This window comes from Bos javanicus, chromosome 18 (assembly GCF_032452875.1).
Source record: "Bos javanicus breed banteng chromosome 18, ARS-OSU_banteng_1.0, whole genome shotgun sequence".
NCBI classification, from domain to species: Eukaryota; Metazoa; Chordata; class Mammalia; order Artiodactyla; family Bovidae; genus Bos; species Bos javanicus.
Genome location: NC_083885.1, coordinates 27309178 through 27324768, shown reverse-complemented (window position 1 = coordinate 27324768; position 15591 = coordinate 27309178).

Sequence of the window (15591 nt, the reverse complement as noted above, 5' to 3'; positions counted from 1 at the left end):
TTAGAATTGTAATGTTCCCTTTGTATGCAGGAGTCAATCTATCTTCAAATCCTATCACTTTTAACTTCATAATCTTTTCCCACTTGATTACCCTTGAGTCTTCTACAGTTCCTGTTCAATCTCAAGTAGTCTAGTTTAGCAAGAAGAGTCTTCTGTCTGGGTCTCAGGCTTTTTTTTTTTTTTTTTTTTTCCTTATCCATCTTATGTTTTGTTCCTTTCTGTCTCAAAAACAATCTCTTCCAGGTGTCTACAAAAAAACTTCACAAGCCTCGCCTATCATTCAAAGCTGACAACAGTCAGATACCAGATTACACTTCCAAAATTTCCATCTAAATTCCATGCCTTACCATCCTTCATTTCCACCAAATGCTTTCCCATGCCTATGATCTTCCTTCTGGTATAGCGAGCTTTCTTATCTCATGTCTCTAACATATTTATTCTTCCAAATCCAGCTTTAAGAAATGTTTCCCAAACCAACATTCCAGCCACCACATTCACTTCCCACCAAGACTGAAAATTATCTTATCTAAATCAAAACTATCAAAGTCCCTTTTTAAGGTAATCATGGATTCATCTGCTAAGTGACTTTTTGTGTCACTTGTATTTTTAAACACTACCAGAGTCTTGAGAATAGGAAGTATCAACCATAAACACCTACCCAAAGGATAAATGACTAGATGATACTAATAACCAATGATAATATTTGCTGACATGCATTTTATAATTTGCTGTATGTAGGCACAGAACCATTTCACTGAACCATCACTAACATTTTTTGAAATAAGTGTTGTTATTATCTCTGTGGGCTTTCCTAGAGGCTCAGATGGTAAAGAAACTGCCTATAATACAGGAGAACCAGGTTCAATTCCTGGATTGGGAAGATCCCCTGGAGAAGGGAATGGCAACCCACCCCAATATATTCTTACCTGAAGAATTCCATGCACAGAGGAGCCCGGTGGGTCCATGGGGTCGCAAAGAATGGAATACAATTGAGCAACTAACGCTTTCATTTTCACACGTTAGTTATCTCTTTAGATTAGGAAACAAAGTTAAAGAGTTTAAGTATTTGACCATAAGTATTAAGTATGTGACAACAAAATGTATATTATTTCCATTCCATTTCACTGTCTGGCTAGGATAACGAAATTTTAAACCCAGTCATCTAAAAGACTTTTTCAAAATGGCATGGTAACAATTTTTTAAAAATTCCCTGGAGAGTTGCATTCAAGTCATAGGACTACATAGAAATTAAAAAACACTTACTCCTTGGAAGAAAAGCTATGATAAACCTAGGCAGCATATTAAAAAGCAGAGACATCATTTTGCCAGCAAAGGTCCACATAGTCAAAGCTTTGGTTTTTCCAGTAGTCGTGTATGGACAGTTGGACCATAAAGAAAGCTGAGCACAAAAGAACTGAAGCTTTCAAATTGTGGGGCTGGAGAAGACTCTTGAGAGTTCCTTGGACAGCATGGATATCAGACAAGCAAATCCTAAAGGAAATCAACCCTGAAGATTCATCGGAAGGACTGATGCTGAAGCTGAAGCTCAATACTTTGGCCATCTGATGCAAAGAGCCAACTTATTGGAACAGACTCTGATGCTGGGAAAGACTGCGGTCAGGAGAAGGGGCTGACAGAGGATGAGATGGTTGGATGGCATCATTGACTCAATGAACATGAGTCTGAGCAAACTCTGGGAGATAAGGAAGGACGGGGAAGTCTGGTGTGCTGCAGCTCAAGGGGTTGCAAGGAGTTGGACACTACTGACCAAGGGAACAACAGCAACATAGGACTATTAATTATCCCCAGACAACAGAGACAGAGAATACTTTCTTTTGTCAGATGCTACTCTGCTACCTGTGGATAGCACACCTACCCAGGATGACAGCAGCAGTCTTTTCCACCATTATATTTCACTTCTCACAACTTCACTTCTTCAGGTGGACAACTCCACCTGAATTTGCATAAAAGCTCAACATACAAACATGTGTTTCCCTTACTAGGATACAGATAACTGGAGATGCAGACAGCTATTATGTGTCATCTTCAATCCCAGGGCCTTGTCTAAAACCTACCTCACAGAAGTCAGGTCTCCTGGTAAACTACATTTTTCTTAAAGAAAAAGGAATTCAGATATTTTAAAACAAATCTTATTTCTCAAAAAATAATATAAGTGGTTTAAAAAAATTTTTTGTTGTTGTTCTATAGCAGTTTCTGTCAAATGACATAATCTTTTGATAACATTCACAATCTTCCAACAGATTTAAAGAGAAAATAATTTAAAGAGTCTTGACCTTTACAAAGAGAATACATCATATCTGCATTATGTGTATACCGTGGGTGTTAGTGAAAATTTCCTCCCATTGAATTTATAAAAAGTTTTCATTATCTATTACATCTTTAAGTATCTCAAAGACAGTTATATATAAAAAGATAATCTACAGGCACAGAGATTTTCTTATATACTGTACTCATCTGTAATTAGATAAGATTTCTACATCACTATGGGTTTATGCTCATCATTCTAAATCTCATGAAAAAGTAAATAAAGGATGAATAAACAGAGGTATCTCCAATGCAACTGGCATCCACGGGAAAGGTTCAAGAGAAAACCACTTATCCATTCATTCAAACATTTAGTCAGTATGTGGATGCTTGGAGCTAAGAAGAGGAAAAAGAAAGCACAGCTCCTGTCCTGAAAGATGTTTACATAACTAGGGAAAATAGACATAATTAAGGAAGACAGACATAAAAATGGAGCTTTGTGAGCATGTCTTGTAAGGATAGGAAAAATGGAGAAGCAGACTATTTCTATCTCTCAAGTTCAGTGGCTAAGTAATTCACTTTGGAACCAGCCAATGTTTAGGTGAGCATATAACATGCTATGAAGGTGGGGAGCAATAATGACTTTATTAATGAAAATATAAACTAAGAAATATAAAACATCTTTGTAAAATGGGAACTAGCTTTTAATCAGTAAACTTCCTCCTCCTGCCAGAATTCTTAAAAATATTTTAAATTCAGATTGAATGTTTGCTATAAGCAGCCCTTTCTAATTCTTGAACCTCAGGGAAAAGAATATAAGTCTCATCCTTTGCTAGACTTAAAGTTTTGAAATGTCTATGAGGAATCCTTATTTTTGAGTTGGTTTTAAGGTTTTGTTTTGTTTTGTTTTGTTTTTTTTGATAACTGCCTCAAGTGATAAATCAATGGCTAGTGTAAAAATTAATGATTATTCACAAATGTGTTAATGAAATCAATCAATGATAAGCTTATTTAATTTCATACTTTGAATCTATTATATTCCCATTTATAAAATCCTCTCTGTAACCCTCAGTATTTAAGATGAGAAATCAATTGTCTCATCTTCCAGCTGAAGCAGTTTATGAATTGGATATTTTTGATGGTTTCTTGAAACTTCAATACAATCCAGAGGTTTTGGGTTTTGCTTGCTTATTTTTGTTTTCTATGATTTCTAGGCACTGTGAATAATATTTTACTTCATCCACTAAAAAATCCCCTGGAATTACTCTCTTATTACTGATGAATACAATGAAAAGTAAAAGTGAACAGTGAAAGTCGCTCTGTCTTGTCTGACTCTTTGTGACCCCATGGACTACACAGTCCATGGAATTCTCTAGGCCAGAATACTGGAGTGGGTAGCCCTTCCCTTCTCCAGGGGATCTTCCCAACCCAGGGATCGAACCCAGGTCTCTTGCATTGGCAAACGGATTCTTTACTTCCCTTGCTGAGCCACAAGGGAAGACCAAGAATACTGGAGTGGGTAGCTTATCCCTTCTCCAGGGGATCAATCCTAGGTTAATCCTTTCCCCAAAAGCTTCCATAGCTAGTAAGGAAGAATAAAATGTTGGGAATTTCCACATGTTAGAAGTAGGGGGCGGTTGGTAGTGATAGTTGAATTGGAGAATGAAAAGGAATTTAAAATAGTTTATAAGGGATTAAAAAATATTATCATCAGAGAAAACACTTGTAAGAAGAGCTATAAAATATATAAAATCTTAAAGCAATTATATGTATTTTTGAAATTCTTAAAAGACTATTATTTCAAAAAACTGGTTTGAGGGGAGGGCCATCAGCTGTGTGTCTACGGCACATCACTTGACAGAGGTGTGAGGGATGACTAGATGTGGGAGATTTCAGTGATTCCAGGACAAAACAGAAGAAAGGGCAGGCACCTCATATTCTTAATTGAGACTGACCATATATATACCCCAGTTTGCCACAGTCAGTCCCAGCTTACACCTGTCATCAGGTCGTATTATTATTAGCACCCCTTTCTCTCTCCAAAGTGCCCCTGCTTAGATGATAAATTGTATAGTCACCCTACTAATTAACAAACTAATAGAACATATGGTAATGTTCACCGTCCTGGAATCTCAAGCAAATCTCACCAAGCCACCTGTCTTTGTCCTTGATTTAGGCACAGATGCAGTCTGGTGTCAGAGGTATCATTGCCTCCTAGGAATTAGAAAGTCAATGCCGAATAATGGCTACAAAGTAACAGAAGGTCATCAGAGACCATGAAAACTTTAAAGAGAATGAAGTAGATACAGTTCCACTCAACATGCCCTGGACAGCTCCCATCCTCCACCAGAAGAAAAGCAAGATGTTGAAATGAAATGCAAACTAGCCTTTAGGAGAGTAAATACTGAAAAGCTGCCTATGTACTAGAATGAACACTTTGTTTTCATTTCTAGAACTAATTTGGGGAATTTGGAGATGACTTTAGTTTTCTATTTTTTTACTTTGATAGATAAACAGATAGGTAGGTGGAGTTAAACATTCAAAGGTAAAATGATTATCTGAATGGAAAAATGAAGTCTTTCTTTTATTTCCCACATGAAAAAAATTCCAGTATATTTTATTGCTCATAAGAAAGGAGAAAAAAATCATTGAATATTTAGGGAATTTTATTTTCTCCTCTTAGAATGATAAAAAGATAGGAGGCGTCTCCTTCTAAACTTCCAGTACATGACGTGGACATGGGTGAATAGCATGGCAAATATGTTGTATGGAAAATCATAGATTTAATGCATGTCTTTACCATTTTTCCTTCAAATAAGCTCCATGTTCAACTATCCTTATGCCAAAGTTTTTATTTGGAGATACATGGATGGGCTTTAAAATATCTATGAACCTCATGAAAGTTTCCTAAAAATTCCATGGTCTGTGTTGTAAATGTTTAGTGTAATAACTACTCTTTCAAATTAACATGAACCATAAAAAGGGCTTATACCATATGGGATTTAGTCAGGATTCTGAATACTGCCCAACGTGAAGATAGACAGGGTGTGATTTTTTTTATGAAGATGAAAAAGGAAAAAGACTATCCTAATAAAGCATCCTGGTCTAGAGGAAGGAGGATAGACTTCAGATTTAACAGCTTATGGGCTTCCCAGGTGGCGCAGTTGATAAAGAACCTGCCTGCCAATGCAGGAGACACAAGAGATGTGGGTTCAATCCCAGGGTCCGGAAGATCCCTTGAGGAAGAAATGGCAACCCACTCCCGGATCCTTGCCTGGGAAATCCCATGGACAGAGGAGCTTGGTGGGCTATAGTCCATGGAGTCTCAAAAAGTCAGACACAACAGAGCACACACATACACACACGTTTGCAAATCCCCTATTTGCCTCACAAACCTCAAGATCCCCATTTCATGGAGAAGAAAATGCAGTACATTTCTAGTCATTCTTTTCCACAAATACTCCCCCTTTTCAAGGATACATATATGAGTCAGTGAATGAAAATGGAAAATTTAACCTTCTGCTCTCTAGCACAGTTCATGAATTCAGCAAGCTTACTAAAGAAATGGAATGTTTGTGACAATGATTAAGGAATCTGTGCCAAACAAGTTCTAAAAAAGAACTTTTTTGTCTTTGAATAAAAATACTTTTCCTTCCTTGGTGGTGGAGGGAGTTTATTTGTCTGAAAATATATAATGACATCTTATTAGGTAATAGCTGGAGCACAGGACCTGTCACTTATAACCTTATTCTAAACTAATTAAACTATCAGTCTTCTTTTATTACTCTAAAAACAAAACACAGTCTCTGTGCTTGTTTCTGGTCAGTTCTTAATAGGAAGAATGTGAAGTCATTTATCTTTTTCAGAGTCCCCTCAGCTATATCTACACTACTTTCCTACAAACGTCTGAAGATTTTTAATTCAAACCTACATTTAGCAAGATATATAGCAGCCTGTTTGACAGCAGCTGGGCCACACACCACGACAAGCACCATAAAGAACGTTGAGTGTTGCCATAAGAAGAACAAGTGGCATCTTGCTCTTTCTAATCCTCAGAAATTGAGATTTAATCCTGTTTGATGTTTGAACACTGATACTCAACCCAAATTTGTAAAAGTTGCTCTTATTTTATCTTTGGTTTTGCTTGAGAGTAGAAAATGTTTGCAATAAATTTAATCCAGTCCTGTTCCAAACCAAAATTTTATTACTATCTGAATTTTCCAACTATTTTGCTTAGGGTTCTCCTAGAAAACAGTTTCCAGATGGTCTTTTTTTCAGGCTTGGTTATGAAGAAGAAAGGTAAGTTTCTTAATCTCAAAGAACCCTATTTTATTTTGCAAAGCATCAAGAAGGCAGTCAAAATTTTATTTCCTATATCTCTTAAAAAGTACTGTTACAGACCTTGTGGTGAGGAGGGTTAAAAAGGAGCAATAGTCCTAAAAACTCAAGCATTTGTAATGTGGGAAAAATTCAGTGTTTCTCAGCAAATATATATATATGTAATATATGTATATACATATATATTAATTATATTACATATATATGTAATGCACATATACATTTATATGTACATATGTATATATACAATTTTATTAGACAACATATACAAATTTTAACTCTTTCTGTCTATATAAAATCTTTCATTTCACAAAGTTAGAAGCTCTTTGAAAATATATTTTCAACAAAGGACTTCTATCTAAAATATATAATTAATCCTTACTAATTAATTCTAAGACAGGATAACCCTAAAGAAAATATATGAATATATGCTTCATAAAAAATATACCAATAAACATGTGAAAAGGCTCTCGGTATTATTTCATCAGAAGAAAATGCAAATTAAAATCACAATGACATACTACTTCACATTCATCATGAGAACTATATTGAAAATTTTTTTAAGTTAAAAAGCATAAAGTATTGGCAAGGATGTTGAGCAATCAGAACTTTCAAATACTGCTAGTGGTACTCTTGCCTGGAAAATCCCACGGGCGGAGGAGCCTGGTAGGCTGCAGTCCATGGGGTCGCGAAGAATCGGAAACGATTAAGCGACTTCACTTTCACTTTTCACTTTCATGCACTGGAGAAGGAAATGGCAACCCACTCCAGTGTTTTTGCCTGGAGAATCCTAGGGATGGGGGAGCCTGGTGGGCTTCCGTCTATGGGGTCGCACAGAGTCAGACATGACTTAGCAGCAGCAGTGGTAACATAAATGTGGAAAAATACTTAGCAGTGACTACTATGTTGAATATACAGCTGTTCCCTTCTCCAAGGGATCTTCCAAACCCAGGGAATGAACCAAGGTCTCCCACACTGCAGGCAGATTCTTTACCAACTGAGCCACCAGGGAAGCCCATATAAGTAACTATGACCCAGTAATTCTACTTCCGTGTATGTATGCTCAGTTGCTAAGCCACGTCTGACACTTTGCAACCTCATACTCCCAAGTATAAGTTTTTTAAAAGATGTGCAAATATATTCACCAAAAATACCCTAGCACATGTTCATAGGAATGTTATGCAAACTAGGAAAATTTAAATGTTCATTAACAGAAGGAATAATAAATAAACTGTGGCATGTTTGTACAATAAAATGACATACAGCAAAGGAAATCAAACGTCAACAACCACACGCAAAAAAAAAGTTAAGAATGATAACACCATCATATAAAGTATAACAAAAGACTAATATAATCTATGCTTTAGAAGTCAGGATAATAATATAATGTCTATGCTTGTGGAGGGGAAGGATTATTGACTCTAAGAGACCATGATGGGAAGTAGTGTTCATGCAGGGCTGGTAATATTCTGTTTTCTTATCTTGGGGCTAATACATAGGTGTGTTCTGTATGTGTAAGTTCAGTAAGCTGTATATTTATAGTATGTACATTTTTGTATGTATATTATATTTTGATACATTTTTTAAATTAAAAAATAATCACTCCTTGAAGTAAGTCAGACAGAGAAGAGAAATACCATAATACATCCCTTACATGTGGAATCTAAAAAGAAATTATAAAAATGAACTTACTTGCAAAATAGATTCACAGACTTAAAGAATGAACTTGTGGTTGCCTGGGGGATGTACTGGGAGGAAGGATAGTCAGGGAGTTTGAGATGACGTGTACACAATGTTATATTATAAATGGATAACCAACAAGGACCTACTGTATAGGGCATTCAGCTCAATGTTATGTGGCAGTCTAAATGGGCTTGGAGTTTAGGGGAGAATGGATACAGGTATATGTATGGCTGAGTCCCTTTGCTGTTCACCTGAAACTATCACAAATTTGTTTATCGGCTACACCCCAATACAAAATAAGAAGTTATTTTAAAATCACTCTTTTTCATTTAATTTACATAAAGTATCTGAATACTAGCTTGATAGTTGGCTAGACATATATTTCTACTTCATGAAGACAAAACCAAAGCTCTTGGACCAAAGAATTTTGCAACCAAGAGAGGCAGCTTACCCAAATACTAGCTCCCTCCTTTTCAGTAGTTTTAGGCAGGCTTCTGGGCTTCCCTGGTGGCTCAGCTGATAAAGAATCCACCTGCAATGCAGGAGACCTGGGTTCAATCCCTGGGCTGAGAAGATCCCCTGGAGAAGGGATAGGCTACCCACTCCAGTATTCTGGCCTAGACGATTCCATGGACTTTGTAGTCCATGGGGTCACAAAGAGTAGGACACAACTGAGCGACTTTCACTTCACTTCAGGTAGGCTTTCAGGGTTCTATTAATGCTAATATTAATAATGGTTCAGCTTCTAACAAAATTTGCATTATACATTTTATCATACTCAATTATATCCATGGGGCATGGCATGCTGGCTTCTGAACTACTAGAAATGTATAAACATTAAAAAGTGGGACTTTGGTGTCAGAGAAAACCTATTTTGAATTCTAGCTCTGTGGTTGACTCACATTAGGATATTGTGCAAAATTACTCAACCTCTCTGAGCTTCACTATCCCCACCTGTAAAATGAGAACAATCATCTATCCACATGGCAGGTAAGAATTACATGAGACAAATTATGGAAAAGAGCCCAGGATCTGGCTTTTACTTAAAAGCTCAATATGGTACATAGTTTTGCCATTACAATTATTATGCATATAATGTGTATTGTTGTTGTTATTGTTTAGTTGCTAAGTCATGTCTGACTCTTTTGTGACCCCATGGACTGTAGCCCACCAGGCTCCTCTGTTCATAGGATTTCGAGGGTTGCCATTTCCTTCTCCAGGTGATCATCCTGACCCAGGAATCGAATCCATGTCTGCATTGGCAGGCGGGTTCTTTACCTCTGAACCACCAGGGAAGCCCATATATTATGTATAGTCCATTAAAATCATTATGTATTACTCGAATCCCTTTTGAATCTAACTTTCAACCATGTTTTAAAAGAGGGAAAATAATATTTTCTCTCTCTCTCTCTCTGTCACGCACACATACATACACACACACACACTTGTCTATTCATTCAACAAAACTTAATGAACATCAACTATGTTTGAGCACTGCTCTGGATGCTGTAGATAACAGCTATGAATCAAAGAGGCACAGATTTGTTCCAGCAGAAGTTTTAAACCTGGGTATGTATGTAAAAAGACAATTCCAAAGAATGCTCAAACTACCGCACAATTGCACTCATCTCACACGCTAGTAAAGTAATGCTCAAAATTCTTCAAGCCAGGCTTCAGCAATATGTGAACTGTGAACTTCCTGATGTTCAAGCTGGTTTTAGAAAAGGCAGAGGAACCAGAGATCAAATTGCCAACATCCGCTGGATCATAGAAAAAGCAAGAGAGTGCCAGAAAAACATCTATTTCTGCTTTATTGACTATGCCAAAGCCTTTGACTGTGTGGATCACAATAAACTGTGGAAAATTCTGAAAAAGATGGGAATACCAGACCACCTGATCTGCCTCTTGAGAAATTTGTATGCAGGTCAGGAAGCAACAGTTAGAACTGGACATGGAACAACAGACTGGTTCCAAATAGGAAAAGGAGTTCGTCAAGGCTGTATATTGTCACCCTGTTTATTTAACTTATATGCAGAGTACATCATGAGAAACGCTGGACTGGAAGAAACATAAACTGGAATCAAGATTGCCAGGAGAAATATCAATAACCTCAGATATGCAGATGACACCACCCTTATGGCAGAAACTGAAGAGGAACTCAAAAGCCTCTTGATGAAAGTGAAAGTGGAGAGTGAAAAAGTTGGCTTAAAGCTCAACATTCAGAAAACGAAGATCATGGCATCCGGTCCCACCACTTCATGGGAAATAGATGGGGAAACAGTGGAAACAGTGGCAGACTTTATTTTTCTGGGATCCAAAATCACTACAGATGGTGACTGCAGCCATGAAATTAAAAGACGCTTACTCCTTGGAAGGAAAGTTATGACCAACCTAGATAGCATATTCAAAAGCAGAGACATTACTTTGCCAACAAAGGTTCGTCTAGTCAAGGCTATGGTTTTTCCTGTGGTCACGTATGGATGTGAGAGTTGGACTGTGAAGAAGGCTGAGCGCCGAAGAATTGATGCTTTTGAACTGTGGTGTTGGAGAAGACTCTTCAGAGTCCCTTGGACTGCAAGGAGATCCAGCCAGTCCATTCTGAGGAGATCAGCCCTGGGATTTCTTTGGAAGGAATGATGCTAAAGCTGAAACTCCAGTACTTCGGCCACCTCATGCGAAGAGTTGACTCATTGGAAAAGACTCTGATGCTAGGAGGGTTTGGGGGCAGGAGGAGAAAGGGACGACAGATGATGAGATGGCTGGATGGCATCACTGACTCGATGGACGTGAGTCTCAGTGAACCCTGGGAGTTGGTGATGGACAGGGAGGCCTGGCGTGCTGCGATTCATGGGGTCGCGAAGAGTCGGACACGACTGAGCGACTGATCTGATCTGATGTATGTAAACAACTGTCATTTATGTAATGTAAAATATATAACAAAAGCAGCTTCTGAGAAACTACTATATTGAATTATCAGTGAATTTCAACAACAAGGACTATTCATAAGCAGTCATACTCCTGTAGAGATTAGGAATTTTAGTCTACCACTGAAATGGAATTTATATCTCAATATTTAACTGTTAATCTTCATCTTACTGCTATATATAACATAACAAAATGTCATATTTCTTATATATATTATATATAACAGTAAGACTGAGTTAATATTAATCTAGAATTAAATATATTATACATGATATTATATTATATATCACATATAAATATATAACACAAATAATATACATAATGTAACATGTATGTGATGTATTAACACACATGATGATATAAAGTATAATACATATTTATATATATATATATGATTGTCAATAAATTTAGTTCCAGTAAGCCCACAAAAAAATGATCCCTGACATCACTCTACTACATTGATAACTTATGTCTCATGTTATTATTCTTTATACATCATAGCATGAAGCCTAGAACATGATCAGCACTGCAAATGCTGTTAAGCAACTGTAAGAAGTTTGCACTGAAAAACAGCATGATGGTGCCTTAGCTTGATTTCCAATATCCATCAGCATCCTCTTTTGTAAGAAAATGAATTGAGTCTTGATAAACTCTGAGCTTCCAAAATGGACATTCTAACATTAACATTTCCTACTGAAAACTTAAGGCTTAAATATATGTATATTGGCTGGAGTCTGATATTTTCAAGTAATAAGTTATTTTCCATCTAACTCTACTTTGCCTGGATAACTTCTACCATGTTGGAGATAGGTGGGAGGGGAAAAAAGAGCCTTTTCCTAAGATTTTGCTGAGATGTGAAATGCTGAATAATCACAACACTGAATCAGAAAATTAACCAACCCATAATTTAGCATACACCCATCCTTTTTATTTTTACATCATTCTTTCTGAATAGCTTTTAAAAAATCTGTTGCAGTGGATTTTTTTTTCCAAATGCTTATTATGTCATCTAAATTCTGATAATCTGTTGTAGGCTTTTAAACAACATGTCCAGTATCATGAACCTATACTAATACCACAGGCAGAAAATATTAACCATATAAAAAAAAAACTGTAGTGAAAAATATATATATGATCACATTCAGTCAGCACAAATATTTTAAGTAACGCATAGGAAGGATGTTATGAAATTCATCATCCATGGCTTTTCTCATACATATATTTGAAAATGGAATGGTACTGATTGCCCTGGGAATTTGTGTCACGGTGTGTTATGTAGTTCATAACTTTCTGCTCTGCCACACTTTTCCACCTACAAAGAATTCTCTAATTGGATTGTCAGTCACTTATACATTACCTTCTGCCTACTGCCTACCTGGTAAATGACACATTCCCATTAACCATTTTTATTCCTTATTTCTATTTTTTGAATATTGACTGCCTTTGGCTCTCTCTCTCGCATGCATATATATCCTTCCACTTATAGATTGCTTCTCTTATGTTAAAATAGAGCCTAAGACCTAACTGTAGAACACTTGACATTATTCAGTCAAGAATTGTTTAAAAGCAAGTAAATGGAATTATATATATACACATATACATATATATGTATACAGTCCATGGGGTCACAAAAAGTCAAACATGACTGAGCAACTGAACACACACATATTTATGTATGTATATATATACACATGTATGAATTTTTTTTGGCCATACCACATGGCTTGTGGGTTCATAGTTCTCCAAAAAGGAATGAACCCAGTCTCCCAGCCATGAGAGCAAGGAGTCTTAACCAATGGACTTCCATGGAATTTCCAACGAGATGCCATATTTAACAGAGCAAGCTAGCATTTAGCATTTTTGGAATCCCTATTAATAATAATAATTACATAATGTGATCGGTGCTGAAGCTTCAGTTTGATGCCTTGAGTTATTTCACTTTTAACTCTCTCTTTCTTATTTCATTGTGCTTTGCTTTATTATACTTTATAGATATTACATTTTTTTACAAATTGAAGGTTTCTGGCAACTCTTTATCATGCAAGTCTACTGGGGCCATTTTTCCAATAGCATTATTGGTCTCCCGCATTGCAGGCAGATGCTTTATCCTCTGAGCCACCAGGGAAACCTATTTTTTAATTAAGGCATATATATTGTTTTTTTAGACAGAATGCTATTGCGCACCAATAGACCACAGTATACTGTAAACATAACTTTCATATGCACTAGGAAATTTAAAAATTCATGTGTCTTGCTTTATCATAACACTCACTTTATTGCAGTGGTCTAGAACAAACATCACAGTATCTCCGAGATCTGCCTGTATATCTAATAACATAAGACAGATTTACAGAATCCTAAAGGAAACATTAACAACTGTAGTTACAATGTTGTGTTAATTTCTGCTGTGTAGCCAAGTGATTCCATTATACATATATATGCGTATTTTTCATATTCCTTTCCAGTATGGTTTATCACAGGATATTGATTATAGTTCCTGTGCTATGTAGTAGGACCTTGTTGCTTATCCATCCTGTATATAATAGTTTGCATCTGCTAATCCCAAACCTTCTTCTCTGATACTTGGATTTGCAACTTATACTGCATCCACATTGGAGCTAAATAAGAAATAATGCAAACATTTAAGCATACACAAAAGGAATTATTCCTTTAAAAAAGCAGCAGTAGAAATTCTTTCCAAGTACTTGGAAACAGGAAAACAAAATTCCATGACCATAAATATTGCCTGGAACCATGACAAGAAAAGGAGCATAACAGAAAAGTCATTAGTCATTCTCAAAAAAAGATCTTTCTCTTAAAGCAAAAGTCAAAACTAAATTTTGATACCTGGTCATATAGCTCCACTTAATGAATAGATTGTTGCCCTGTTTTCATGATTCACTTTAATTTTCAAAATTTCAAGACATGTGCATATTTTTCCTCATACATTCAGTCACATAATATGGCTCCAGCAAAGAGATTGGCACAGCCACAAACCCTTCACTGAAGAATACTTGCCCTTCTCTCGGAAAAGTCTTTATCTTTCAGGTTTGCTCAAGGATCTTGATAGGTAAAGATCATTCAAAAGCCAGCAGATTATAATTAAAAAATCCTAAAGATCAACATGATGACATATGCAAAGTAGTTTGTATCTTCCACAACTTTCCTAACAGTGGATTAATAAACTCAAATCAGTCAGTTCAGTTTCTCAGTCATGTCTGACTCTTTGCAACCCCATGGACTGCAGCACGCCTGGCCTCCCTGTCCATCACCAACTCTCAGAGTTTACTCATATACTCATGTCCATTGAGTTGGTGATGCCATCCAACCATCTCATCCTCTGACTTCAATCTTTCCCAGCATCAGGATCTATTCCAATGAGTCAATACTTCGCATCTGGTGGCCAAAGTATTGGAGTTTTAGCTTCAGCATCAGACCTTCCAATGAATATCCAGGACTGATTTCCTTTAGGATGGACTGGTTGGATCTCCTTGCAGTCCAAAGGACTCTCAAGAGTCTTCTCCAACACCACAGTTCAAAAGCATCAATTCTTCAGCTCTCAGCTTTCTTTATAGTCCAAATTTCACATCCATACATGACTAATGGAAAAACCATAGCTTTGAATAGACAGACATTTGTTGGAAAACTAATGGCTCTGCTTTTTAATATGCTATCTAGTTTGGTCATAACTTTTCTTCCAAGGAGTAAGCGTCTTTTAATTTCATGGCTGCAGTCACCATCTGGTCACCATCTGCAGTGATTTTGGAGTCCCAAAAAAATAAAGTCTGTCACTCTTTCCACTATTTCCCCATCTATTTGCCATGAAGTGATGGGACCAGATGCCATTACCTTAGTTTTCTGAATGTTGAGTTTATGCCAACTTTTCACTCTCCTTTTTGTAAAAGCACTTTCATCAAGAGAATCTTCAGTTCTTCTTCACTTTCTTCCATAGGGTGGTGTCATCTGCATATTTGAGGTTATTGATATTTCTCCTGGCAATCTTGATTCCAACTTGTGCTTCATCCAGTCCATCATTCTCATGATGTACTCTGCATGTAAGTTACATAAGCAGGGTGACAATATACAGCCTTGACATACTCCTTTCTCAATTTGGAACCAGTCTGTTGTTCCATGGCCCATTCTAACTATTGCTTGCTGACCTGAATACAGATTTCTCAAGAGGCAGGTCAGTTGACCTGTTATTCCCATCTCTTTCAGAATTTTCCACAGTATGTCATGATCCACACAGTCAAAGGCTTTGGCATAGTCAATAAAGCAGAAATAGACATTTTTCTGGAATTCTCTTGCCTTTTCAATGATTCAGTGGATGTTCGCAATTTGATCTCTGGTTCCTCTGCTTTTTCTAAAACCAGGTTGAAC